Source organism: Macrotis lagotis, chromosome 1 (genome assembly GCF_037893015.1).
Source record: "Macrotis lagotis isolate mMagLag1 chromosome 1, bilby.v1.9.chrom.fasta, whole genome shotgun sequence".
Lineage (NCBI taxonomy): Eukaryota > Metazoa > Chordata > Mammalia > Peramelemorphia > Peramelidae > Macrotis > Macrotis lagotis.
In genome coordinates, this window is record NC_133658.1 from 410,464,026 (window position 1) to 410,490,166 (window position 26,141).

Consider the following 26,141-nt stretch of genomic DNA (forward strand, 5'->3'; position numbering starts at 1 on the left):
TTTTTTTTTTTTTGCAAAGCAATGGGGTTAAGTGACTTGTCTAAAGTCACACAGCTAGGCAATGATTAAGTGTCTGAGGCGACATTAGAACTCAAGAACTCCTGAGTCATTGAACAGTCCTGAACTTCCTAGGGTCAGTGTTATATCCACTGCACCACCTAGCTGCCCCCCCCCATACATTTTTGTTGACTTGCTGATTCCTACTGATTTTTACATTGTAAACCATGCCTGAATCACCTAGACTAGAAATAATCATCCTTAGCTCAGACAGAAGAGGAAGGGATGAAAGTTGGCAGGGATGTGGATTGGGGAGGATAGGGGAAAAGAAGTGAGAACAGTAAGGTCACCTGCCTGGAGATGAAAATGTGTGACCTCATCTCCTAATCAGCTGAAGGATGGCAGGAATGTGAACAGCCTGGAGGTCAGGCTAGCAAAGGAAAGGATTTAGGTGGAGGTTTAAAATGGGTAGTTAGCTCTATCAGGACTATTGAGGGAGAAGGGACAGACCTTGCTTTGGAGCTGGGAAATCAGGATGAAAATCTCAGCATTGGCAGCAGCTATGTGTGTAAGTAGGGGGCTGGGCCCAGTCTGGAAGACTCTAGAGAGAGATCCAAGCTTACATGAGTTGCCTACTTGGCCCTCGATAAAGCTGCTGTCCCTCCTGGGGGCTAAGGACTAACATTGTTAAGCTTGAAGCATGTGTGGAGCAGGGAACCCCAGGCTAGGGAACAAGGGAATCACACCACCCCAGGGGTACATGGCATTGATGAGAGGGAAAGGGAACATAGCAACATGTGAACAAGAGAAATCAGAGGCACCACTCCTGGGGGCCCGAGTTGCCTCAATCTGGTGCCAGGAGAAGGGGGCTGCTGCACAGCCTGCTGCAGCCTGTGAGGTTGTTAGGCTTTAAGGAAGCGAATTGTCGGGGATTAAGAAATTTAATGAGGACTGTGCAGCGCTCTGGGAAAATGTATTAACATCTAGAGTGAGCCGCAGAGCTAGAGGATCGAGAGAGATGCAGCACAATTAAGGAACAACAGATTATAATTTGGGAGAAAATGTGTGGAACAAGAAGAACCCAATGTGACTCATAAAGAACTACTCAGAGATGGGTAGGCAACCCAGATGCTGAGATACCATGGGGAGGGGGAAGGGCTAGGAGGGAAGGAGTTTTGGAAGGAGAGGAGAGCTGGCCAAAGATTGGGAAGAACCTGGTCGGGAACTGGGGAGCTGGGGAGGAGAATCCAGGAGGAAAGAGGGAGGAACCATTGAATATTGACAGAGACATATAGGCATGGAGGAAGGGAGAAGAGTGAGAGAAAGCAAGAGAGAGAGAGAGAGAGAGAGAGAGAGAGAGAGAGAGAGAGAGAGAGAGAGAGAGAGAGAAAGATTGTCCTAGAAAGGAGAACTATGGAGTTTGGCAGAGATGGGGGTGGGGGGTGGGGGCAAATATAGCTCAGGTCACTAAATTTAAAAAAAGACATTACAGGACAAGCAAGAGGTGAGACCAGAAGAAAAGGTAGCATGTTCCTTCTCTAGGCTATGCAGAACCTGTGAAACCTGCTTGGTGAATGACTAGGGCATAATATTAATGATGAATCTAAAACAGATGAGAAAGTTAGCTGCTGGTGGAATTGTATTTAACAAGTCAAATAAATGAAAGAAATATGAATAATTAGGAAGTAATGAAGACCTTGCAAAAATAGCTATATTGAAGGAATGGGGAGAAAAAAGGTAGGAAAGGAAACACTCAGAAAATCAGAACATATGCAAACCAGCAGGTCTGGGTTGAAACATCCTAGGCTGTTTTGTGAATCAGCAAACGAAGTTTTTCCCAGCCCCCAGCAAACATTCCCCAAGCAGAGCCATCTGTCCCCAAGGGAGACCTGAAGGGCTGGCAAACAGAAGATATAAGATTTAGAGAGCATCATTGACCTTAATTCAATCCCACATTTATTAAGCTATGAGCTGGCACTGCTCTGCTCTGCACTGGGGGTTAGAAAGATAAAGAGCCCCTGACCTCATGGAGCTGATGTTCTACGAAGAGGAAATAGGTCATACATAGGTCAATCAATACAAAATCTATACTAAGTAAATAAGATGGAAATGTAAAGGAACAGATTTGAGCATTAATAGCTATGGAAGCTGGCATTTGAACCTAAAGGGAACTAGAGATTCTAAGAGACAAAGGTGAGGAAGGATGGTGTTCCAAATTGAGGCACAACTTGAGCATCCTCAGATGAGGAAGAAGTTGAATAACAGCATAGATTGGAATGCTCATCAAATTTACAGATGGCACAGAACTAGGAGAGCTAGCTAATACCCTAGGAAGCAGTCAGGATCCCCAAAGATCTTGCCAGGCTAGAGCATTGGGCTAAATTTAATATGAAGAAATTCATTAGTGAAAGTGTAAAGTCTTACACTAACGTTAAAAAAATCAGCTTCACAGTTAGAAGGTAGGTGAGGTTAGGGTTAGACAATCAATTAAAAAGCATTTATTAAGAGCCCTGTTCTGGGTTCTATATAAGAACAAAGGGAATAATAAGACAAAGAATGTAACAAACTCTACTTGAAAGGAGATAACTTTCTAATGAAGGAGACAAATATTTATCTATCCAACTATTCATCTATCTATCTCTCTGTCATCTGTATAACTGTGAATGAATGTCATATGAAGTTCCATTAAAAGAAGGACTTTTTTTGTCTGGAGAAGAGAAAATTCAGGGGAGACATGATAGTTGTCTTAAGTATTTCATAGGCAATCTCTTTTTCCCCAAGGGGCAGAATTAGGAGCAGGGAATAGGCAGAAGTTGTAAAGAGATAAATAAGTTTCTTTCCCTCTTTCCCTTCCCACCCCCTCATTGAGAAAGAAGAAAAAAAGAGAAAAATTTATATGCTAATTTTATTATATATTTAAAAATACTAGCATGTAATAGATCTGCAGCTTCATGTGCAATAATTTTTTTATTCTGTCATGGAAATCTTGTTTTATTTCATAAATTAAAAAGAAAAGAAAATTTAAAAAAAAGAAAAAGAAAGCAAACAATTATGTAAAATTCCATGTTTCTAGAATGCCAGGAACAGCAAAGAAGCTGGTTTCATTGAAATGGAGAGAGTGTAGAGGGAATAATATGAAATCAATCTGGAAAGATAAATTAGAGTCAGATTGTGAAGGACTTTAGATGTCAGAGTAATTTGTATTTTCTGTAAGAGGCAATAGGGAGCCACTGAAAATTCTTAAGTAGGAGCATGACATGGTAAAACCCATACTTCAGAAATAATAATGTAGGATGGACTGGAGACAAGGTGGTCAGTTCAGAAGTCATTGAAATAATCTAATTCAATTAATGATGGTCTGAACTAGAATGGTAGCCATGTGGGTGGAGAAAGAAAGCTAGATGCTGATATGTTGTGAGTTAGAATTGGTAGAATTTGACAGTTTCTTGGACATGAGGTGGAGTGGGGCAAGGGAGAATGAAGAGTTGAAGGACTTTGAGACTGACAACCTAGGTGTCAGGATAGTACTCGCTCTCTTTAGCAGAAACAGAGAAGTTAGGAAAAGGGGTATATTTGGTAGCAAGTTCCATCTAGATATGTTGAGTTTGAGATGCCCATTGAACATCCAAGTGGGGATGTTCAGCAGGCAGACTGTGATATTGAATTGCAGCTCAGGAGAGAGATGTCTGAATAGATTTGGGAACCTCAGTTTAGGGGGGAAACTTACCTATTCAAAAGAAAGTTAAATAGGAGATCACTCAGTATTTGATCACATTGGGGCACAAAAGGAGAGTTATTTACCAGCCATGGTAGTAATCTCACAAAGATAGGGAGGTATCCTTAGCATCCCTAACTGTCTATAATAACCCATTAAGGACCTGTCATTCATTAATTTATCTAAACCCTTCTCTCTTTTTTTTTTTTTTTTTTTTTTTTTTAGGTTTTTGCAAGGCAAATGGGGTTAAGTGGCTTGCCCAAGGCCACATAGCTAGGTAATAATTAAGTGTCTGAGACCGGATTTGAACCCAGGTACTCCTGACTCCAGGGCTGGTGCTTTATCCACTGCGCCACCTAGCCACCCCTCTAAACCCTTCTTGAACTAGTTTCTATTTTCAATGTATAAGAAATCTTGGGGGTAATGAATTCCATATCCTTAATGTAAAGTTGCATTCCCCTTTAAAAATCTTAAAGTTGTGGTCTTTTCACTATTCCCCATTCCATAAACTCTTCCATCCATCATTCCCTCTTTCCATTCAACACCCTGGGACTGAATGGACAGCTTCTGTCCCCTTGGCTCTGCACCCTGCACAGTTTGGTAGTTATTGTGACCCCATCTCTTCTCTGATCTGCAGCCCTTCCCTGCTCTGACAGAGCCTCTGCTCTTCACATCCAATGTGCCCTCCAGCCTCAGGTCCCTGCCACTCTCCCATCACAGGCATTCAGTGTTCAGGGTAAGAGAGAAGAGAAACATCCTTTTTTTTTTTTAAACAGTGGCTGTCGTCAGAGAGGCTTTCTGGTTTTCTTCCCTCTCCAGAATGGCCCAGGGTGATGGATGTCCCCTCTCCATTGCTGAGTCATGCTCTGCTTCTCACAAGCTAAGCCAGCCTACTGCATTGAGCTTGAGGTTCCTGTGGGGAGACAGATTTATGGGGGGTTCCCTGTGGGGGTGGAGATTAGAGTGTTACTCCACTCTGGCCTTCAGTAATCTAAGGCCACTCGAACTGGGGAGGTCTACGTCATTCACCTGTTTTTACCTCTAGCTGCCAGACTGGGGCTGGGGCATGGGGAAGGCAAGCTTGTTCCCTCTGACCAGCAGATGGAACCAGGGTCCTAGAATCATGGGATCTGGAGTGGGAAGAAACTTTGAAAGATCATCTAATCCAACAATTTAATTTTACAGATAAGCAAACTGAGGCAGAGAGCTGAAATAACTTGTCCCTAGAGGATACAGGTTGTAAATAGCAGGGTTGAGATATAAAACTATTTTCTCTCTTTGAGCTAATCCAAACTGTCCAGGTGTCACCAGGATAACTTGGAGATGCCATGACCATGACTTTACCTCTTCCTTCAACCTTTGTGTGGCATGGAGAAACCACTGAATTTTCATGCTTAATAGGGGATGCTGTGAACTCAAAGGGATCTGGGAGATCACCTCATTTTATTTTTTCATTTAATTGATCAGGAAACTGAGACCCAGAGAGAGATAGTTTACAGACCCAAGACTTGGTGGTAGAGCCTAGATTAGGACCCAAGTCTCATTTCCTGTATTAGAGAACTATGTTCTTTCCATTATAGCTCACTGTCACCTGCATAAACTATACCCTTGTATATTTGTGTGTGTGTGTGTGTGTGTGTGTGTGTTTTAGACTGTAAGGTATTAGAGAGTAGGGATTCTGGAATGCCCAGTCTATGTGGTTCTGAGACTAGTGTGTGTGCAGTCACATTCAGTGATGATGATAGTGATAAGGATGATTGGTAAATATTTAGGTATTAAGTCCTTTAAGTGACCACTGATCAAAGCTGAGAGCTCCTTCTTGAACCCCAGTTTAGGATTGCTTCAAATACATTTTTTATATGAGGAAAAAGGAAGAACACTGTCAATCAATTAATCAATCATTAAATGAGAATTAACACCTTACAAAGCACATGGCTTTGGACCAGGGGAGATTGGGAGTGGAGGGATAATGATTGTTACTTTGCTCTGGGCTTTCTCAGACTTTTCCTTCCTTGGGGTAGGGGGAGGGGTTTATCAATAGGCCTGGAAAGAAGCTTGCAAGTAGGGTTATGTTGAACTTTGGTGTGATGGGGAGAAAGAGGGAGCTTACATCTTTTGAGGTTGCTGATTTAGGTCACTGATTTGTAGGGAACCAGTCTGGATTTGAATTCAGGAGACTCAGTTCTAGTCCCAGCTCTTCCATTAGCTAGTTTTGTGAGCTCTGGCAAATCAGTTATCCTTTTTTGAGACTCAGTTTCTCCATCTAGTCAATGATGGTTTAGAGTAGGGATTCTTAATCTGGAATTCATGAACCTATTTTAAAAATATTTTGATAACTATATTTCAATATAATTGGTTTCCTTTATAATCCTATATATTTTATATATTTAAAGATATTCTGAGGAGTAATCCATGGCTTTACCAGACTACCAGTGGGGCCCATGACACAAAAAAGTTAAGAGCCCTGGTCTGGATGATCTCTAAGGGTGCCTTTCAATTCTGAAATTCTATGTCTATGAAACCCTTGTGGGTGTATCTGTAAATAAACTCTCAGTGCAGCACAGGACAGCTCATCTAGTTTTATGGTTGTGACATTTCCCCTTGACTCATGATGGTCTGGTGGGGGAACAGATTCAAATTCACCTATTGCTTCCTTCTCCTCCTGCCAAGAATAAGTTCCAGAGGAGCTTATCTCTTGGCTTCCTTTAAAACCTCAGGAGTTTCCAGGATCCTGCACCACCCCCATTCCCTCCACCCAGGATGGAAGTGGGATGTTGTGTCTCGGGTACAGTGATTAGCGGGTGTTACTTAGCAGGTGTTTTCGTGACCAGCAGGTGTTATTGCTCTTTGTGTGTGTGTGTGTGTGTGTGTGTGTGTGTGTCTGTCTGTCTGTTGGGAAGGGGTAATCTGATCTCCCTCACCCAGTCTCAGTTTTGTTTCTAACCTATTTATTGAGGCTCACACAGTGACTCCTTTGGCCAGCTAGACAAGGGGACCAGGGCTTTGTGAACGAGACATAGCAAAGAGTTATTTAAAGATACTGCCGGCTCATCCCTTCTGTTCACGGCTCTGCTGGGTGGGAGCCTGTCATCATCACGCACCCACCAGGAACAAAACAGCCCATTTCACCCACACAGCAATGCTCATTGGGAGATCTCTAAGCACCTTTTACTAACACATGATCTTAGTGCTACTGGGGTTAGAGAGAACCACAGGTTGGAATGAACTGTTTACAAATAGTCAAGGACATTCCCATGTTGTCAGGACTCTAGGTAGAAAGTTTCTGTGTATTTGGGCCACTACTTTTAGCCCAAAGAAAGAATCCCAAATATAAATTACTGCCTAGTTCTTCCCTCCTTCCATTTTTAATTCCATAAAATTAAACAATCATTAACTTCCAAGCTCAGGACTGAAGACAGACATCTATGATATCTTTAATATTGTAGAGATCTAGCATCTTGGAAAGAAACATATCTTGGTCAGGGCTGAGGGTTGTGGTATGTGTGTGTGTGTGTGTGTGTGTGTGTGTGTGTGTGTGTGTGTGTGGTGCTATTGCCCAATTTTCTTCTCTGGTTCATATTACTAAAGAAAAGCACGAGTGACCAGTTCTTGTTCTATCTTTTCTGGAGTTACAATGGCAGGATAAAGGAATTGTTCCTTTCTTCCTAGATCTAGAGATAGTCTCCTTCCCCCTGGCTCTTTTAAGCCTCTCCTTCCCTCCTTTCCTCACTGAAGTCTCTGGGGTACTCAAGAAGAGAGACCAATAAATAACATGACCTTGGGCAAGTCACTTTAGTTCCACAGGCCTCAGTTTTATTCTCTGTAAAATTAAAGAGTTGGAATAGATGGTCTCTAAGGTTCTCACCAGCTCTAGAGTTATGGTCTTATGAAGTAATCTTGGCCCTCTTGTTGACTGGACATGCTATCTGAGGCCTGGACAGCCTCCATGGGAGCATGTATTGGATTTCTTGTTTAAATCACTAGTCCCACAAAGATGTCTGCATGATAATCAATCCCCCTCTGACCCTCACACCTCTCTATCCCAAGCAGCTCAGTAGACACCATGCAAATTGACCACAAATAGGCAAACAGGGAACTGTCTGTTCTTATGCTGGGAGTGCCAAAGCAAGTGAAGCTCAGAGTCAGAGAACTGTGATCAAAATACCACTGGTCAGTCAGACATGCTCTTATTGCAAAAAGAATCCTGAAACTAGCCTATATGCCATCCCTAAACACCCCCATACAATACTTCCATCATCCTCATCTTGTCCATTATCCTTGTCCATCTGTATTATCCCAGACCATGTTCCCATTATCCCCATTAAACATCTCCATCGTCTCTATCCACCTTCACTCCCTGCCCCTAACATCCTGATTCTGCAAGCCAGACACTAAAGGAGCTTAATCACAGCCACAAACCTAACATTTTGCACAAACGTCTCTCCAGATGACAGGCAAGATGTGCCTTCTGCCCTCAACCCACACACCCCCTGCTCAGGAAGCAGAGAGAGGAAAGACTTGGTCCCAGTGGGAAGGACACTGAGGTCTCTGCCTAGGCTGTGAAGGAGCCCCCATACTCCCCCACCCCCAGGAGAGTGATTGCTTTAAAGATGAACAGAACCTTGCCCTGGGACTGAACTGGCGGGTAGAAGAAAATCTCATGGTGTCTTTGCTGGTGAGAGTCAAGGAGTCCAGAGACAATTAAATCCAATTCTCCACAAAAGGGGCATCTTCAGATTCCATCCACTTGAAGTGAAAAAGAACTTATCTTAATGGTCAGCAGGGATGAGGACAGAGACAGAACCTAGGATAGAAAAATAGTCAGAGACAACCAAGAAAAAAAGAGAGAGAGAGAAGAGAAAGGGGCAGGGATGGAGAGAAAATGAGAAAAGGATGTCAACATTCAGAGAAGAAGAAAGAGAGGACTATGAGGAGAGAGTGTTGAGGGAGTGGGAGCAAAGGCAAAGGGGAGGGTAAACAGCAGGAGTTGGAAGCTGCAGGGGAAGCTTGAGCAACAAAGAAAGGGAAGGAAGGAAGAAGTGAAAACAAAACAGAGGGAGGCTCTTGGGAACCTGCAGCTGCTTCAGGGGGAGATGGGGAGGGATGGAGATGCAGAGCCCACAAAGACAGATACCTGAGGAATAAATTGGTGTGGGATTGGGAGAATAATAACAATAGCTATCATTTAGCACTTTCAGATTTACAATTCAGTCCTCACAGCAACTCTAGGAGAGTGCTGCTAATTATTTTCATTTTTTTAGTTTTTGCAAGGCAATGGGGTTAAAGTGGCTTGCCCAAGGTCACACAGGTAGGTAATTATTAAATGTCTGAGGTCGGATTTGAACTCAGGTACTCCTGACTCCAGGGCCGGTGCTCTATCCACTGTGCCACCTAGCTGCCCCTAATTATTTTCATTTTTATAGATGAGGAAACTGAAGTTGATAAAGGATAGATGACTTTGTCTAGGGTCATTTAGTTATTATGTATTTGAGGCTGAATTTGAATTCATGTTTTCCTGATTCCAGGTCTGATGCTACCCAGGAAGGCAGACTGAGAAGTGGAGTCTGGTTGCCTCAGAGGAGGTGGAGGCTGGAATAATGATCTGACCTCCAACCTACTGGGCAGACTCAAGCCTGCCTTCATTTTCTGGACTAGTACTCAGTCACTGAAGGGACAGGGATAAGGTGGAAGGGAATTGGATCAGATGGAAATTTTCCAATAAAGGTTGCTATGGTTTGAGGTCCGACTAGTTTGTCACAAAGCAGGATCAAAAATGGGGATTTAGGAATTGTAAGACCCTGGGAAACACAGCCTCAGCATCTTCTTGTGCCTCAGATTGTCTCATTCACACCTCAAAAGACAGGGGAGTGAACTGGAGGGATCACTGAGTTCTGACCCTAATTCTCTACATAACTTCAGTATGTAACCTCATGTCTCTGGGCCTCGCATTTTAAAACCTCCAAAATAAGGCTAGACTAAAATATCTTCCAAATCACTAGGCATTTAATATAGGTTTCTTTGAATTGATTGGCTTGAAGGGCCCATAAATATCTAAGAAGTCTATGATTCTCTAACTGTTCTACCAACTTAGGGAGGAAAGCATTTATTAAGCATCTACTGCATACCAGACATTGTGCTAAATATTTAACCAATATTATCCCTCCCCACTTGCCTCTCCTGGTGGATTCCTCAACTGGCATTTCACATTTGGTGGAGGGGGTTTTGCTGAACTACTTTCCCATCCCATCCTCTACTCCTTTTTCTCTCTCAGAAACCTCACCTCAAGCCCAGAGATTTGTATTTGAATTTTAGCTCTGTTTCATTCTATCTATGTGACCTTGAATAAGTCCCTTTGCCTCTCTAGACCCTGGTTTCCTCATCTCTAAAAATGAAGGGGGTTTCATGAGATGAGCTCTGAGGTTCTTTATAACTCTAAATCCTTCTCTGCTGTGATACCTCCCTTCTGGCTGGCTTCTCAGCACTAGGATGATGTCATTCTTTTTATTTAAAGAAAAGGGCTGAGCTCAAGATCTTGGATGCAGAGCTTGCCCAGTTTCTCTAAGACCTTTCAGGAAGCCAGTCTTCTGATCAAATGCCCCCTAGCTACTCTTTACCCACATACACATACTGAACTCCCCTGACCTCAGTCTTCTGCGTCCTCAATGAATTATTATCCTGGGGTAAGCACTGGCAGTGGGGGGGGGGGGGTCTTTGGACAGTAATAGCAACTGACAAAAGAAGAGGGAAGATGGAAGGACTGGGTCATCCTTAAAGGAGCTAAGGATATGGAGAGACATCCCCAGGAAAGTCCACATGTACTTTCTTAGAAGGCAACTATAATCAATCAACAAGCATTTATAAAGTAGTTATTATGTTCCAGGAACTGTTAGGTGATAGGCATACAAAGATAAAACAAAACAAAACAAAAAAAAAGATGAAAGAAATAATTTTCACTCTCAAGGAGCTTGTATTCTATCTGGGGAAATAACATGTACTTATTATGTACATATACACAAAAACAGATTAAATGAACATAAAAGAAATTTGGGGAATGTCCAAGAAGCTGAAGGATCAGGAAAAGCTTCAAGATGAAAGATTTAGTTGAGCAGACTTTTGAAAGAAATGAGATTCTAAGAGGTGGAGGTGAAATGTAGTGTATAATATGAATAGGGGAGACAATAGCAAAGGGAGAGGATAGGAAATGAGGTGTTATTTACAAAGAATACTAAGAAGGCTGGTGTGGCTTAACTGTCAAGTATGGTAGGGAAAATAATAGAAATTAAGGGTCAGGTGATAGGTCAGAAGGATTATAATTGCCAAAGAGAAGAGATTGAAATGTAACCAGAGTTCCAAAGTCTAGTAGTATAGAGGACTCTCTTCTCATTGGGGTGGTTCAATGCCTCTTGCCTGTATGGGATGGAGTTGGTGAAATCAGTTTTGTGGAGCTTATTGGGACTATCCAAAAAGATATATCTCTAAGTGTCTTCTTACACCCTTCTCTAAAGGAGATTTTCATTCTGGCCAGGAGGGGGAGAGAGGAGGTTGGGTTGGAGGCCAATTGGAGGTTTGGAGAGAATTCCAGTCTAGAATTATATCTATTTGCTCCCTTAAATATTATTAGAATAGAGTAGATGTTTCAAATACCTAAGCTACAGTACTCCTGGCAGCAACCAGATTTAAAATATAATTTGAAAATATTTAAGAAAATAAATAAAAATAAAAAAGAACATATATAATGTTAATGGGTGGTTTTCTAAGTCAATATATAGCCCAGTATGGCTTAGTGGCTCCTGTTTCTATTTGAATTTGACATTATTGGTCTAGGGGGAAATAATTTTTAAGGTTTTATTTAAAATTCCGATTGCTATTTCCTAATGGGTAAAGGGTCCAAAGTTATGTAACCAAAACCTGAAGCCTTCCCATCAGAAACCAGTTCCACAATGAACACATGCATAGCATTTAGCAAATGAACTCTTTTTTTCAAGTCAGTAGAAAAGCAGAAATCAGAGAAGGTATACATGTAAAAATATATTTACAGACAATACAATTGAAGGAGTTTTCCTATTGGAAATGCAGTGAGGTAACTCAACTAAGAGAAAAAGATCCAAATCTCAAATAAAGGGTAATTCTCTCAAAGTCTCTAGTTTAGTAAGCTCAGAATAAGACTATGATCTAAATAACTTTTCTTCCTATTCTTTGTCTCCTTTCAGCAAACTGAAGAGAAAGTGGTATCGTACATTTTTTTCTTGAAGCTGGAAGCCAGAAGAAACAGGAGATTGGTTCTCTCTGCTCTCCCATTCTTGACCACCCTGCCCAATCCCCTCATCCAGGTGAGAGGTATAGATCCTCACCATTCAGGAGAGAGAACCATGCCAATGGGCTTTGGGGCCCATGTTACACTAAAATTAATAGAGAGCAACAGGAATTTATTGAGTATGTTAATGACATGGTCAGATGTGTGCTTCAGGAAAACCTCTTTGGCATCTGTATGGAGGATAGATGGATAGAAAAATCATGTTGGCAGTTACTATTAGACTTCTTGGAAGCTCCTATAGATGTTATAAGAATGATGAACTCTGCATAGAGTCTTAGTCCCTGGGAAAAATCTCAGATGGGAAATTAACTTTTGAATCTTCTAGGCCCAGGAATGACTTATGTCCTATTTGTTTCTTCTAGTCAGGTCACCTGTGTCTTGCATTGTGTAATATGGTCCCTGGGTCAGTTTTCCTTGTCTGAGAAACTGAGATGGTAGGGCTTCTCTAAAGGAAGGCTTCACTCCTCTACTCTGTTCCAAATATCCTACTCAGCTTATGGGAGAGGGTCAGTCCAGAATACCAGAATATAGATCAGAAACAAGAAGAGAGAAAGCTCATTTTACCTCCACAGCAAATCACTAAAGCATAGGTTGTGAATACACACTAAGCCTTAGTCAGCCCTGCAAAAATCTTGTGTAAGAGAAATATTATGATCCAGTGGCAAGAACAGCAGATTGGGAGGGATAAAGGGTACCAGTTCAAATCCCAGCTTTTCTTCTTACTACCTGGGGTAACCATGTTAAAGTCATTTTATTTCTGTAGACCATTTCATTTCTTTGGGTGGGGAGAGGTCAGAGTCCCAGGAAGGGGAGGAAGTGACCTTTAATGTCTCTACCCTCCCTAAGAGAAGGGCTACAGCTGATGGATTTTTCTACTCAGAGTGCCTTATTTTTCATCTGTAAAACAAAGTGATTGGACTAGGTGTTCTCTGAGATTCTCTTCAGTCCTAAATCTATGTTGATGACCAAGCGTCTGAGTTTAGTTCTTACTAACAAAAATTAAGGGCTCAGGGCTGACTGTGTCCTACCCCAAGTCTTGAATCCTAGGGATCTGCCTAGAGCAGAAGCAAAGCCTTTGGGGACTGATTCTCCCCTCTAAATCACTTCACAACCTTAGAGGAAAAGACTTCATTCCCATTTCACTGAGTGTTCCTCTGCTTCTAATTTCATCCCCCCCAATATATCCTTTTCTCTATTATGGTTTCTTCTATCTAGATGACATTACCTTTTTATCTCACCCTTCCCTAGGACTTTACCTCCTCTCTCTTTCTCCCCAACCTTCCTAACCCCCAATTTCTACTCTCCTAGAATATTGCTGTCAGGGTTATGGATCAGTTCTTCAGCATATCAGTGGCAATTTCTAGGCACATGGGGCACATTTTGGTCCCTGCTTTGATGAATGTTTGAGATGCAGTTCTCTACCTTCTCAGACTAAGCACCCCATGTCAGACAGCTCCCTTGAGGCCCAGAATGGAATGCTTGCTAAGTTACTGACAGCAGTGGGGCTGGAATGCTGGTTCTATATTTTATTTATTGGCTAATTACGTGCATTTAAAATGCAATGTGGTACAATGCTTGTCCTCAGTTTCATGCCCCGATGCAGTTTCCACATGAAGGGACATGGGAGGAGGGGAGGGGGAAGAAAGGGGCTGAGGTCTCCTCTGATGACAGCTCTAAAAGCCTGACCCAGGAGCAGCACTGTGAAATGAGTCAGCCTGCCAACCTGAGGAGGGAGAAAGGGTGTGGAGGGGGCATGGAGAAGTCTGGGCCCCCAGGGAGAAGGGTGGGGAGAGGTCAGAGTCCCAGAAAGGGGAGGAAGTGACCTTTAATGTCTACACTCCCTAAGAGAGGGGCTGCAGCTGATGGATTTTCTACTCAGAATGCCTTATTTGAAGCTCCTCTCTGAGTTTTTAGCAAAAGGGAAAGAAAATTGCCCAAGGACATGCACTTTGCCAGGGCGAGGAAATCCAGGAATTGTCTCTTGACTTTAGCCTGATCCTGGAATTCAGTAACTGGGGGCAAGACATAATTCTGATTTTGCCAGAGTGAAGGAAAACGAGAGAGGAAAAATGGGAAGGAAGCTAGAGAAGAGGATGAGGCCAAAAAGAAACCAGCAATGCAGAATTTCAGAGATGGAAGATATCTCAGTGGCCATCTATTCCACTCCATACTGGCCTAAAATTTACTTAGTAAATGTTATCCAGTCCTTGCTTAAAGAATTATAATGATGAGGAGTCCACAATCTCCCAAGGCAGATCACCCCACTCTATCCTTGAACAGATTTAGAAGCTCAAATTTACCTCTTTTACCTTTTACCCAATGCATTCAGCATAGCCCTCCTCCAAAGGCCAAGTCAACAAAATTGATCTTTCTCCCCTATGAGAGTCAAATATTCAAACCTAGCTATAAAGTCCTCTGGGAAAGAAGGGTCATCTTTAAAATGAGACATCTCACCCCCATTTTCCTTTACATATCCCACAGGAAGCAGAAATTGGACCCTGATAGATAAAGGAATAGGAATTCATTTTGCAATATCATCATCCCTACCCAAACCCTTACCTGAAATCCATTCCCATTCTCATTCCCTAAATAATCCCAAATGTTTGTTGACTAACAAACTCTAAAACCATTCCTCAAGGCAACCTCAACCCCATCCCCAACACCAATCTCTTATCCTAACTCTAACCCACTTCTCTGTTTGTTCTTCATTATCACACCATCCCCATGCTCCTGGTCTAGTTTGTAGAAAAGCTGACCTGAGGAAAGCTCATTTGCACCAAATCCATGAACTTTGTGAAAGGGTGAGTTTTTCTCCACTGTTGTATATATCCCCCCTGCCCATGTTTCCCATTGTCCTATGACTTCAGGCACCAAGCCAGAGCTACTTAGAGAGACTCAGGAGACTTTATCACCAGCCTTTCCTAAGTCGGTCTTCATCCAGCTTGGCCCAGAATTGCCTAGTTATGGAGCAGGAATCCACGCTGGCCACTGTGTTATCCATACAGGCTGCAGTTGGAAGGATGGTGAGGTAGGGTGGGGAGTAGAATAAGAGCTGGAAAAACACTTTGGAGGCTCCAGGATTGGGGGGCAGTGAATAATGCAGGCCTCTGCTGGGGCCATCGCCTGCCTGCTCAGCTGCACCGGCACACCTCGCTGGGTAATTTAAACACAGCTAGCTCAGAGCCTAATGGGCCTGTTTGCTTCCAACCTAGCAGATGAGGAGGGGGGGAAAAAAGCTAAAAGGATGCAAATTCACACTCCTGAGAAAGAAAAGAGCATTCTGTGAAAGGTCCAGACTCCAGGAGCCTCTGGAGGCAGGGATCAAGTCAAAGGTCAGTTTTGGCTCTGCTGAGCTCTAGGAAGCTTGGGGAAATTTTCCTTCTGAGAACAGTAGAAGTCAATCTTGTAATTGGCTTCCAAGCCAAGTTGCTGCTGTAGACACTCATCAAATGTCGAGTGATTAAGCCTGAAATGTGCAAAACATTCCAAACAACCACTCGGAAAGAACAACTCTCTGTTCCCCAAGAAGTGTTCCTAGCTAGAGCCACCACCATACACCCTCAAGACACCCGGTGACGAAGATGATCGTCTTTACAGTGTGGGCTGTTAAACCACCCTTCCCTCCCCCCAACCTGCTGTCATTTTGTTGTCTGTCTGTCTGTCTATCTGCCTGACTCTCTGCTAGGATGGTGAGCTGGTACAGGAAGGGCTTGCTGCCAATTCTTCATTTCCTTGGAAGCTCAGATCACCAAATGTTAACTGAATGAGGAGAGCATTCTCTATTGGTGGCTCTGAACCCTAGAAATCTCCCCCCCCCTTCCCTGCATTGCTCCCTTCCAACCCATAGTTATAAGCCTGGAACAGATTATCATATGTCTAGTTCTTAAAACTTGAAAGGATGAGCTCACATCTCCCTAACTTGACTGGCAAAGTAGAGGAAGCTTTAACCCTGAGAGTTTAAGGGAAAGGTTTTTCTCCTTCTCTGTCCAACCCCCTTCCAGAGGATGCAAAGGAAGTCACTATCTACTCTTGAGGAGCATGTTGACCAGGTCCCTCTCTTCTCTAGCCAGAATCATTTTGTTACAGCATTAGTTCTCCCACAGGAGAACTAATGTCCTGGAACTCTCCATGGATCAATCAATCAATAATCAATAAATATTTATTAAGTTCCTACAATTGCCAGGCACTGGGGATATAAAAAGAATAAAAAAATAGCACCTGTCCTCAAGGAACCTGCAATCTCATAAACTAGAGAGAGGAAGTACCAGTCACTGATCATTGGGGGAAATAATCTTTCTAATCCTGAAAAGAGATGACAGAATCCTTAGGTTTCTCTGCTTCCTGGGTTTCTCACCCTTCTCTTGATCAGCTCCAAAGGATTCAGCAGGGTTGGGATCTAGAGAGATAAAAAGCCCTGGAGGAAGAGAGGTAGAGCCAGCTATGGATTCAGCAGCTTTTCTTGCCTGGACAGTGGGCTGCAAACAGGGAGGAGGTATGGAGTATATGGATAAGAGAGGAATGAGCAGGACAGGTCAAGAAGACAGAAATGATAGGGGCTTGGGAGAAGGTAGGTAGAGGCAGGGAAATAGAATAGGATTTGCACATCATTTATGGGAGGTTCTGAGACACTTCCCTATGCTTCTTCCAACTTCTCAGACATGGGGTGCTCCAGCCTGTTCTTGTGCCTAAAGTGACAACACCCCCCCCTGCAATACTCTGACAAATCTCCACTCCCAGCTGCTCAGCTCCTCACAAAGTATTTTCCCTTAATAGCCTCCCATTCAGCAGAACGCCTGCAGCCCACATCTGCGGAAACCAGGCCACAGCAACTCCTCCCACTGGGCCAGGGACACAATTCACTAAGCTTATTCCTCTTGTTCTGAGTCTGCTCCCACCCCCACCCCCCTCCTGTGACCACCCTTCATCTTGTCTAGTGTCTTTCAACTTGCTCTGTAACTTCCGAGGTCCATGCTTAGGATCTGGAGGAATAGGACAGTCTCAGTCCATACCATCAGTGGCTTCCCTGAGGGAGACATTTATTTCACTCATCTATTAACTACAGCTGTAGGCTCAAGCAGTTTTCATCATCATTCATTCATTCCTTCATGCATGCATGCCTACATTCAAGGTACATTCATTAAGTGCCTACTGCATTCAGAACATTGTGTGGGGCTAGAGGAGATACAAAATTTAGATGAGACACTGTCCCAACTTAAAACCTTTTGCAGGGTAAAGAAGGAAACATAATTATAATGACCCATTCTGATGCTGAAGAATGGATGGGAAAAGATGTATCCTCTCTCTTCTTTGCAGAGGGGAGGGGCTCTGGGTGTGGAACATTGCATATACTGTCAGACTAAGTTGATGTGTTGCTTAGTTTTGCTGAGCTGTTTCTTTCCTACCCACTTTCTTTTTTATTCTTTGCTATAAAGGATGATTTTGCTAGGTGGGGTAGAGGAAAGGTTATATCTAAAAAGGAAAGTGACTTTAAAATAAATCAACCCATTTTTAAAAAGACACTCAGCTATGATGCACAAAATTACATACAAGTTAGTGGCATGTGAGATATGAAGGGTGAGGTCCTAAACTCTATCCTTCAATGATCATTTCAATCAGCAAACATTAAATCTGAGATCTGGACAGACTTGCTCCCTTCTTTCCATCACATCTCAACTTTCTCTAATCTCCTCTATGAATCCTAGAAACAATTGCCTGTGTATAAATTGATGGGTTTCAAAAGGTCTGCTGAAAGAATTGAGATGCTGATTGAGGACTTGAAGGATGGGGTGTGAGGAATTAGAAACCTGAAATTCTACTCCCCCCACCCATCAATATTCTTGTCTTGAAAAAGTGGAAGCTGCCAGTAAGAAAGATACTTCTTGGCTTGGGAGAAAGTATTTAACTGGTGTTCAATAAATACTTTTGAAGAATGAATTTGTCGCCTATATATTCATAGGGATATCTTGCTTCCTCAATTCAATACTAAGCTTTTATGGGTAGGAACTCAACATTCCTTACATGCCTACCTCAAACAATACCTTCTACATAGTAGATATTCTGCAAATATTTGTTGATTGGTTGAATGAATGAAAGGGAGGTCCTGAGACACTTCCCCATGCTTCTTCCAACCTCTCAGACATGGGGGTGCTTTAGCCTGTTCTTGTGCCTAAAGTGACAACACTCCCCCCTTTATAGTAGTAGTACCATCACAGTCCCAAACAAAGGATGCTTCCAAAGGGAAGGAATGTCAGTAGAAGGGGAACACACAGTTGAGTTTCTGGAGACAGGAAGACTATAGGACCACTTGGCAGCAAACTTAACAAAAGTTTACAGGGACATGGTTCTAGTCTCCTGAACTCTTTATTTTATTTTTTTTAGGTTTTTGCAAGGCAAACAGGGTTAAGTGGCTTGCCCAGGGCCACACAGCTAGATAATTATTAAGGGTCTGAGACCGGATTTGAACCCAGGTACTCCTGACTCCAAGGCCAGTGCTTTATCCACTACGCCACCTAGCCACCCCATCCTGAACTCTTTAAATGAATTTGGATGATGAAGAGTGATACCAATCTGAATTATTGGTGCTGCCCTGTCCCAATTGAGTTCTCTATCCATGATCAGTTTAGTTTCAATACTGAGTAACTCATTTCATTAGAATACTTTCCTAGCCAAGGAATAGGTTCTATAAGGAGGAACAATTAGTTAGAGATGCAGGCAGCTGTCAGGAGCTGAAAGTCTTCATGAATCAGAGCACCTGTGTCCACCCAACTCATTGGTTCTGTCTTTCTGACTATTTTCTTCACTGCCATTGGTGTGGTCTGGCAGGAGTCAGAACTCTGTAGGAAGTTACTGCAATCTAGTTTATGGAAGATGATTCTGAGAGCAGGGAGGGCCCTCAAAGAGGTCAAGTGAACTTGAGCTAGTTCCTGCCCTCACTTTCTGCCCCTTTTTGGGAGAGACAATTGTTCTGAGAGCAGAAAGCAATTTGACCTCTTCCCTTGGAACATACTTCAGATTTACTTTCCCTCCTTTTTGGGGTCACAAATGGACTGACCCTGGCAGTCATTCAATTACTTTTTAGTCAGTCAATCAGAGAATCATCATTTCTCTAGTCAGCCACATATTGGTTGTCAGTCGTTCTATCTCTGGTCATCATTCAATAATCACTTGTCTCTTAGTCACCTGTCAATCATCAGATGGCTACCCATGGCCAGCCAGTCATGGACTACTGATTTGTCATTTATCCCTTCTAGTCAGGCATTCAAACCAAAATAATTAAGTCAGGAAGATCAAGAATCCAGTCTTGAGGACAGAGAGTTTGGATCAGATATGGCCCCTGTCCACATAGAGCTTTCTGTCTGACACGTATCCCACAGAGACAACATGCACCCACCAATCCCCTGGGTCTGGAGACTGGACAAACTATTCCATCTCTACTTCCCCTTACACCCCCAGAGCCCAGCTGCCATTGCTGCCTGGGAATCTGTCTCCTTTGTGACCCGTCTCAGTAATTTGGAAGGTGATTAACAGCAATCATGCTGGAGTTTGACATCCCGGCACGGCAGCTAAATTGAGGCTCACAAAGCCTCCTTGACATCCAATATGTTATATGCTTTTCCCCTTAATTAGGAGCTAAAGTGGATAAATATGAAGTTGCCATGACAACAGCCTCCTGTGTCTGTAGCAGGATGTGGCTCAGTTTATGGCTGCTGGCTCCTTAGGCCACTGGACCAACCCAACATCTCCAGATGGGGTGAGCTGCTCCTCAAGTTCCCTTCCCTATTAAATTCCTGCACCCCAAACCCTCACCTTCCCTGTTAGAATACCATCCAACAGGACAACTGCTTCCTTAGATCCCTTATCCTCTGCTCTATTTTCCATTGCCATCAATATAAAGTAATGCTAACCTAGAAGATCTATTTCTTGAGGGTAGGGGGAACACTGGATGACAATATAGATTTAAAAAAATGTTTTTCCTCATCTCACTGAGTCACTGAATTCCTTTGATCCAGGTGCCCCATTTTCCAATTCTGTCAGGGGTTGCAGGAGTACAGAATTTGGTTGTGAATGAATGGTAAAGGACTGAAGGGAAAAATAGTCAGCTGAGGAAGAAAACAGCAAGAGCTGCGTAGCCAGAGAGTAGGAATCTTCTGAAATCATCCACACAGGCAGGTGAGGAAGATCTAATGCATCTCCTATTGCAGCCTATCCATCATAAGCTTCTCTGGGCAGAATTCGGTCTGGGGATTGGCTGTCTAGTTAATTGAATGTTTAGGTAAAGCTATAGACAGGACGACTCTAGGACCACTTGGCAGCAACGTTCGCTGTCCAGACGTGACCACTTCCGAGAGGATTTTCCCCTAATTCCTCCCGCCCCCTCTCCACACCTCGTTAGAGTTGGAGAAGGGAAGTAGGGGGAGGGTGGGGAGTGGGCTGGAGGATGCGGGTTCGCTAGTTTCGGATTTGTCTTCTCTTCCCAACTCAGTAGGAAAAAGAGCTAGTGGGAGACTTCAGGCAGCTTTTAATGGCGATCATTTTCAAAAGTTTGAGAAAGAAAGCAAATATTACAACAGAAACAATTCAGAGTACCTTCTGGAAGTCCCATTTCTGGAGACCAGTGTGTTTCCACCAGAAAGCTTACAACTAATGGTTTGATTCCAGTCTACTCCCAAATTATTAAAGCGTAGCCAAGTGGTTTTGAACTGCTGCTCACAATTGGGGGGGGGGGAGGCGTGTCATGCTGGAATGAGGCGTCTTAGTCTTTTCAGCGCCCCTAGCCCCCCACCCCCGCACTCCCCAACCTGGCTCTGCCATCAGTCCCAGGGACAAGGAGTGCTGGAGGGGCCCCAGCACAAGCAACTTCCCACTCACCACGTGCCGGGCGCCGGCTGCGTGGGAGTTGGGGGGGGAGTGTGGAGAGACTGAGAACCTGGCCCCCAAACTGAGTTTCCTTCCAGTTTTGACTAAAAATAGGCGTGATGCCGGCAAGGCTCGTCCTGTCAGACTGTATATGTGTGTGTGTGTGTGTGTGGGGGTTGTCGGATGTCGGTGCAGACATGATCCCCCCCACCTTATCTCTTCCCTTTCCCCCCACCCTGACTCCCAGGATCTCCAAGCAGCACTGTTTAGTTTTGTTATAAGAGCATTGGATTTGGAAGGCGAGGAGATGGGTTCGAATTTAAGACTTTGCTGCTTTCTCTCTGGGCAAATCACTTCAACTTCTCCGGACTTCAGTTTTCTCCGTGTAAAAAGTTGGAGTTGGGGGCAGCTAGGTGGCGCAGTGGATAGAGCACCGGCCCTGAAGTCAGGAGGACCTGAGTTCAAATTGGGCCTCATACACTTAATAATTACCTAGCTGTGTGGCCTTGGGCAAGTCACTTAACCCCATTGCCTTGCAAAAAAAAAGTTGGAGTAGATGATCTTTTAAGAGATATACCATTTTTATAGGTATCTGACCTAAGGAGCCAGCAGCCATAAATTGCTATAAAATCCCATGAAACGCTATATCATGGGTCCCAAACCTCCATTTGCCATGTCTAAGTAACTTCTAGTTTCTCTCTCTCCCAACACACACACACACACACACACACACACACACACACACACAACCCTACCTCTACCTCTCTTTAGGGATGGGGATGTGGGTTAGTTAAGGAAGACTTTGTTCTCAGAATTCTAAAACATTGTTGGCCTAGACTTAGGACTCTTGCTAAAGGCACTTCAGTAGAAATTTGGGGCAGGTGTTCTAGTTTTCTTGACTTTCCAGGGTCTCTGATGGAGGAATTTTGAAGAAGTTGTTCTTCCAGTTTGCCACCAGAAGCCCTAGTCAACTCTAATTACTAAAGTCACTCATCTTTTTTTCTGTCTTCTGTTGCCTCTTTCCCTCTCTCTGCCCTTTCTTACTCAATGACATCCTGTTGGCTGCCTCTACCCATCCCAGAATGAAGACAACAGGCTGTGGGGAGCGTGGGTGTCTGGCCCCATTTGTTCCCATCCAGGAGCTTGTGATTAGAGACAACAAGCATCAGCCTTGATCTCTCAGCGAGGGCTCCTCACACCCTGGATTGGCTGGGCTCCCCATAGTCTGTAGGCTGGTGTTCCTGAGATGTGCAGGGTGGATGGCATTAGATCTGCTGAAGTAATGTTGTCTGACTTCCATCCCCCAGAGATGCCTGGGAAAACCAGATGTCTGGCCAATGAGGCGATAACCAGAGCAAAATCTTTAAGTAAATACACAGACACAAACATCCATTTCTCCTCAGTCCCTTCTCTCAGAAGCCCCCTTCCCCAGGTTCTTGTGAAGGAGCTCTCCTCTCTATCTCCTCCTCCTCAGCCTCCGATATGTAGGTTCCTACCCAGGTCACTCAAAACATACATTTCCTTTTCATTTTCCTTTGCTTTCTCTCATAGTAATCATAGCTCTAAGGATTGTTCCTCTGAGTCAGACCTACAGTTGATATCTCTCTCTTTCTGGCTTTAGAACCTAAGCCAATTTCAGACACATCACTAGTTGGGGGACAGGTGGCTGTCCTAGGGCCAGACACCCTTCCCAGAGGAGTTCAGGCATAACTCCATGATGTTAGGCCACTGGACTGGGTCCAGGGGGCTCAGGGCCCTGCTGCTTCCTCTCCACTGAAAGGACAAACCTGACTCCCACACCACAAGTCCTTTGGGATAGGCTTCATTGCCCTCTAGTGGAGTTCAAAATCGAATAACATGATAGGACCATAAATAGAGCTCCACCTGTCATGTCCCAAGAGAAAATAAGCAGGGAAGTCAACTCTTTTCTATTCCTCTTTCCCCCTCCAATAGTGTTGGATTTTTATGACTGAGTCATACAGATACTAATAAAATGACAATCCTACAGCCTCCACCACAGTCACAAAGTTATACACATGTACTTGTTGACAGTCACAGTTATGCAGTCACACTGAGAGAAACTTGCACAGCAACAGAGCCAGATACTGTAGTATACATTGTCAATCACACACAATCACAAATCTAGTCATGAATAGACTATGGGCACAGCCATACACAGATGTCCAGGGACTACAACCAAGTCATAATGGGATGCCATTTATGGAGAGAGACATTGACTTTCTGTGTCCTCTTACCCCACCCCCCCCACCCTGGATTCTAAGGAAAGAAAGATTATGAAAATTTTGGTAGGTAGGTAGGTTTGGGAAGCCCCCTCTTGTCTCTACTCTCCCTTCTCTCAATTTATGCTGTGGGCCTCTCATCCCTTGTACTTCCAAATCTTTTTTCCCCCCTGCTAATCCCTTCTTGTTATCCTTCAATTCAAAGTGACTTTTTCTACCCAGAGCACAAACCCTGAAGATTCTACCTCAGGTCAAACTGAGTTGGCATCCATATATAGACATATATATATATATATATATATATATATATATATATATATATATATATATATACACACATACATACACCCACATGTACACACACACACACACACACACACACACACACACACACACACACACAGTTCTCCATGTCTTCAGACTCTGCATCTTCCTTTTGTTCCTGGTCCCCATGCTCCCTCTCTTCTTTCTTCTAGTGCCTTCTCCTAACTCTGAATTCCAAGAGGAGGATTCTGTGGGCTAGGGAAGAAGGAATCCTCAGCCCCTGCACAGAGCTCATGTTTAATTAATAACGAGTAATAAGTCAACATGTAATTAGAGGATTAAGGCACATGTGGGCTTTGCTTTACTCAGCTGTGCTTGATGGGCATGGTCCTGGGGGACTTGGAGACAGCTTGCAGGAAGGGGAAATATGACCTCCATCAACCCACCTGTATGAGATCTCTTCTCCCTCCTTACTGCCACTCTCAATTACCTCTTTTTTGAGGATCATGGGAAAGGGGATCCCATACACAATACTTGCCTTTACCTTTCTGTACTTCTACCAACAGTGTATCTAGGTCAATACTCCTACCACATCCCCTTGACTGCCCTACTCTCATGTCCCTATTTCCTACTCTCATGTCCCTATTTCTTTGTTACATCCATGAAGTTTCCCCTGTCATCCCATGCCTTATTCTGCACATGATACCTCCTTTACAATTTTTGTCTCCAGTGACCATAGGCATTTCACCAAAGTCTTCCAAACTCACCCCAAGTTTTCCAAGCAGATCTCATGGAACTGTACTGGGTTCAGTCCCTAAAGTATGACTGGAGTTAAAAGTTCCTATGATTCCACATTTAACCTAATTTAGCCTCTATTTTAGCACCACCCATTTCATTGATTAAATAGACTCTAGGCCTGGGTTTTTGATGACTGAGAACAAAGATGAGAGATACCTTAAATATCACCTTATTTAAAGTAAATCCAAAATAATATGGTCACAGCTTCCACTTACTGTCTTCCTGAATAGGGTTCCCTCTAATTTTCTTCCTTAACCTTTCCTTTTTGGGTGCCATTTCCCTGTGTTCCCTCTCCTCCACTTGTTCTCTGCTTCTCTTCATTTTCTGCTTTCCAATCCTTACTTTTTCTTCGCTAATATTTGCTCTTTCTCCTTCTATCTCCTCCCCCAACTCCACTAACCTTACACCTAGTCCAACTTCTTTATTCTGCTGTTACTTCCACTTCCTTATGTTATTCATTGATATTTTGATTAGAAAGGCAGTGTAGTTCAGCTTAAAATGTAGAGACTAAGGGGCGACTAGGTGATGCAGTGGACAGAGCACCATCCCTGGAGTCAGGAGTACCTGAGTTCAAATCCAACCTCAGACACTTAATAATTACCTAGCTGTGTGGTCTTGAGTAAGCCACTTAACCCCATTTGCCTTGCAAAAACATAAAAAAAAATAAAAATAAAATGTACTGACTTTAGAGGTAGAAGACCTGAGTTCAAATCCTGTATCTGATACTATCTAGGTGACCTTGGATAATTCACTTATCTTATCTGGGGTTCAGTTTCCTTGTTTGTAAAATAAGAGAGTTGGACTAGATAGCTTTTTAAATTGCCTCTAGATTAAATCAATTATCCCATGATATTTGATTTCTCCCCTCATCTCAGAGTAGCCCTCCCAGTGGCATCTATGGACAGTGGCTCTTTTCCCATAGAGCTTTACTGTATTATTGAAATGTTCTGCCTGTCTTTTTTTTGCACTGCAAAACATTTATTATCTTTACTGTTCTTCATTATTGTATAGCTCCTGAACACACATGTTCTAATAAACAAACAAAATATATAATCATTGTTCTTTCAGGATCTTTACTTCTCTAGCTTTATGCTTCCCTTTCCCACACTCTTTCTATATAGTCCTCCCTCTATTTTCCTTCCTTAGCCCTTCCTTTCTGTGTACCATTTTCTTATGTTTCCCCTCCTCCACCTGTTCTCCCCTTCTCATTTTCTGCTTTCCAATCCTTACCTTTCCTCCTCTAGTATTCCCTCTTCCTCCATTCACTCAGCTGCTAAAGCTGCCCTTTCTCCTGTCAATTCTTTTCACACTCCCTCCAGCTCTTTCTTCCCCCACTCCCAGATCACAGCTTCCTGCTTCTCCCTCCTCTTTTTTTATTTCCCTAGGTGCGGAATCACGTTGCCCTCCAGTGGCTGCAGCTCATGGCGACAGCGACAAGAATTCTGGGGTTCTCAGCAGTCCCCTAAAATCCGATGATCGCCTGAAGGTTGAGATTTAGACTTACTGAGGAAAGGGGCGGGAACTGCGTATGTCGACTTTAAAACTGGGACCTAACATTCCCCTTTCCATTTTTCTCCCCCCCCATTACATCTGACCCTTCTGTCCACCGAAGATTTCCCTTTTCTCCACAGAACTTCGTCCCTTGTAACTAAAATTAATTCGTCTCAGGATAAAGGCCTTCCCACCCCTCACTCTCGAGTCCTACCCACCCTTAGGACCTCCGCAGTTCTCCCCTCAGCACCTGGACAGCAGCCTGGGAGAAGGCCTCGGCTTGGCTGAACTGTAGCTCCGCATCATCTCCCTGGGCAGCAATTCCCCGCCCAGCCGCTTGGTGAGTTAATTCAATATCTCTCTGTTTGAAAACCTTGTAGTCCAATTCCCCACCCCCACCCCTTTCCCACTTCCCCCACTACACACATCTTGCCTCCTTTCCTCCCATATCCCCACTCACTCCATG

General features: G+C 43.5%; 1 long non-coding RNA gene across 1 annotated transcript; it reads left to right on the forward strand.

Annotated features, from left to right (window-relative positions):
• The first annotated feature begins 465 nt into the window (after nucleotides 1–465).
• LOC141506199 (uncharacterized) lies at nucleotides 466–25,614 on the forward strand. The gene is made up of 3 exons (XR_012473795.1): nucleotides 466–565; nucleotides 11,923–12,042; nucleotides 25,570–25,614. It is a non-coding gene; the product is annotated as an uncharacterized LOC141506199 (long non-coding RNA).
• Nucleotides 25,615–26,141: the final 527 nt, after the last annotated feature.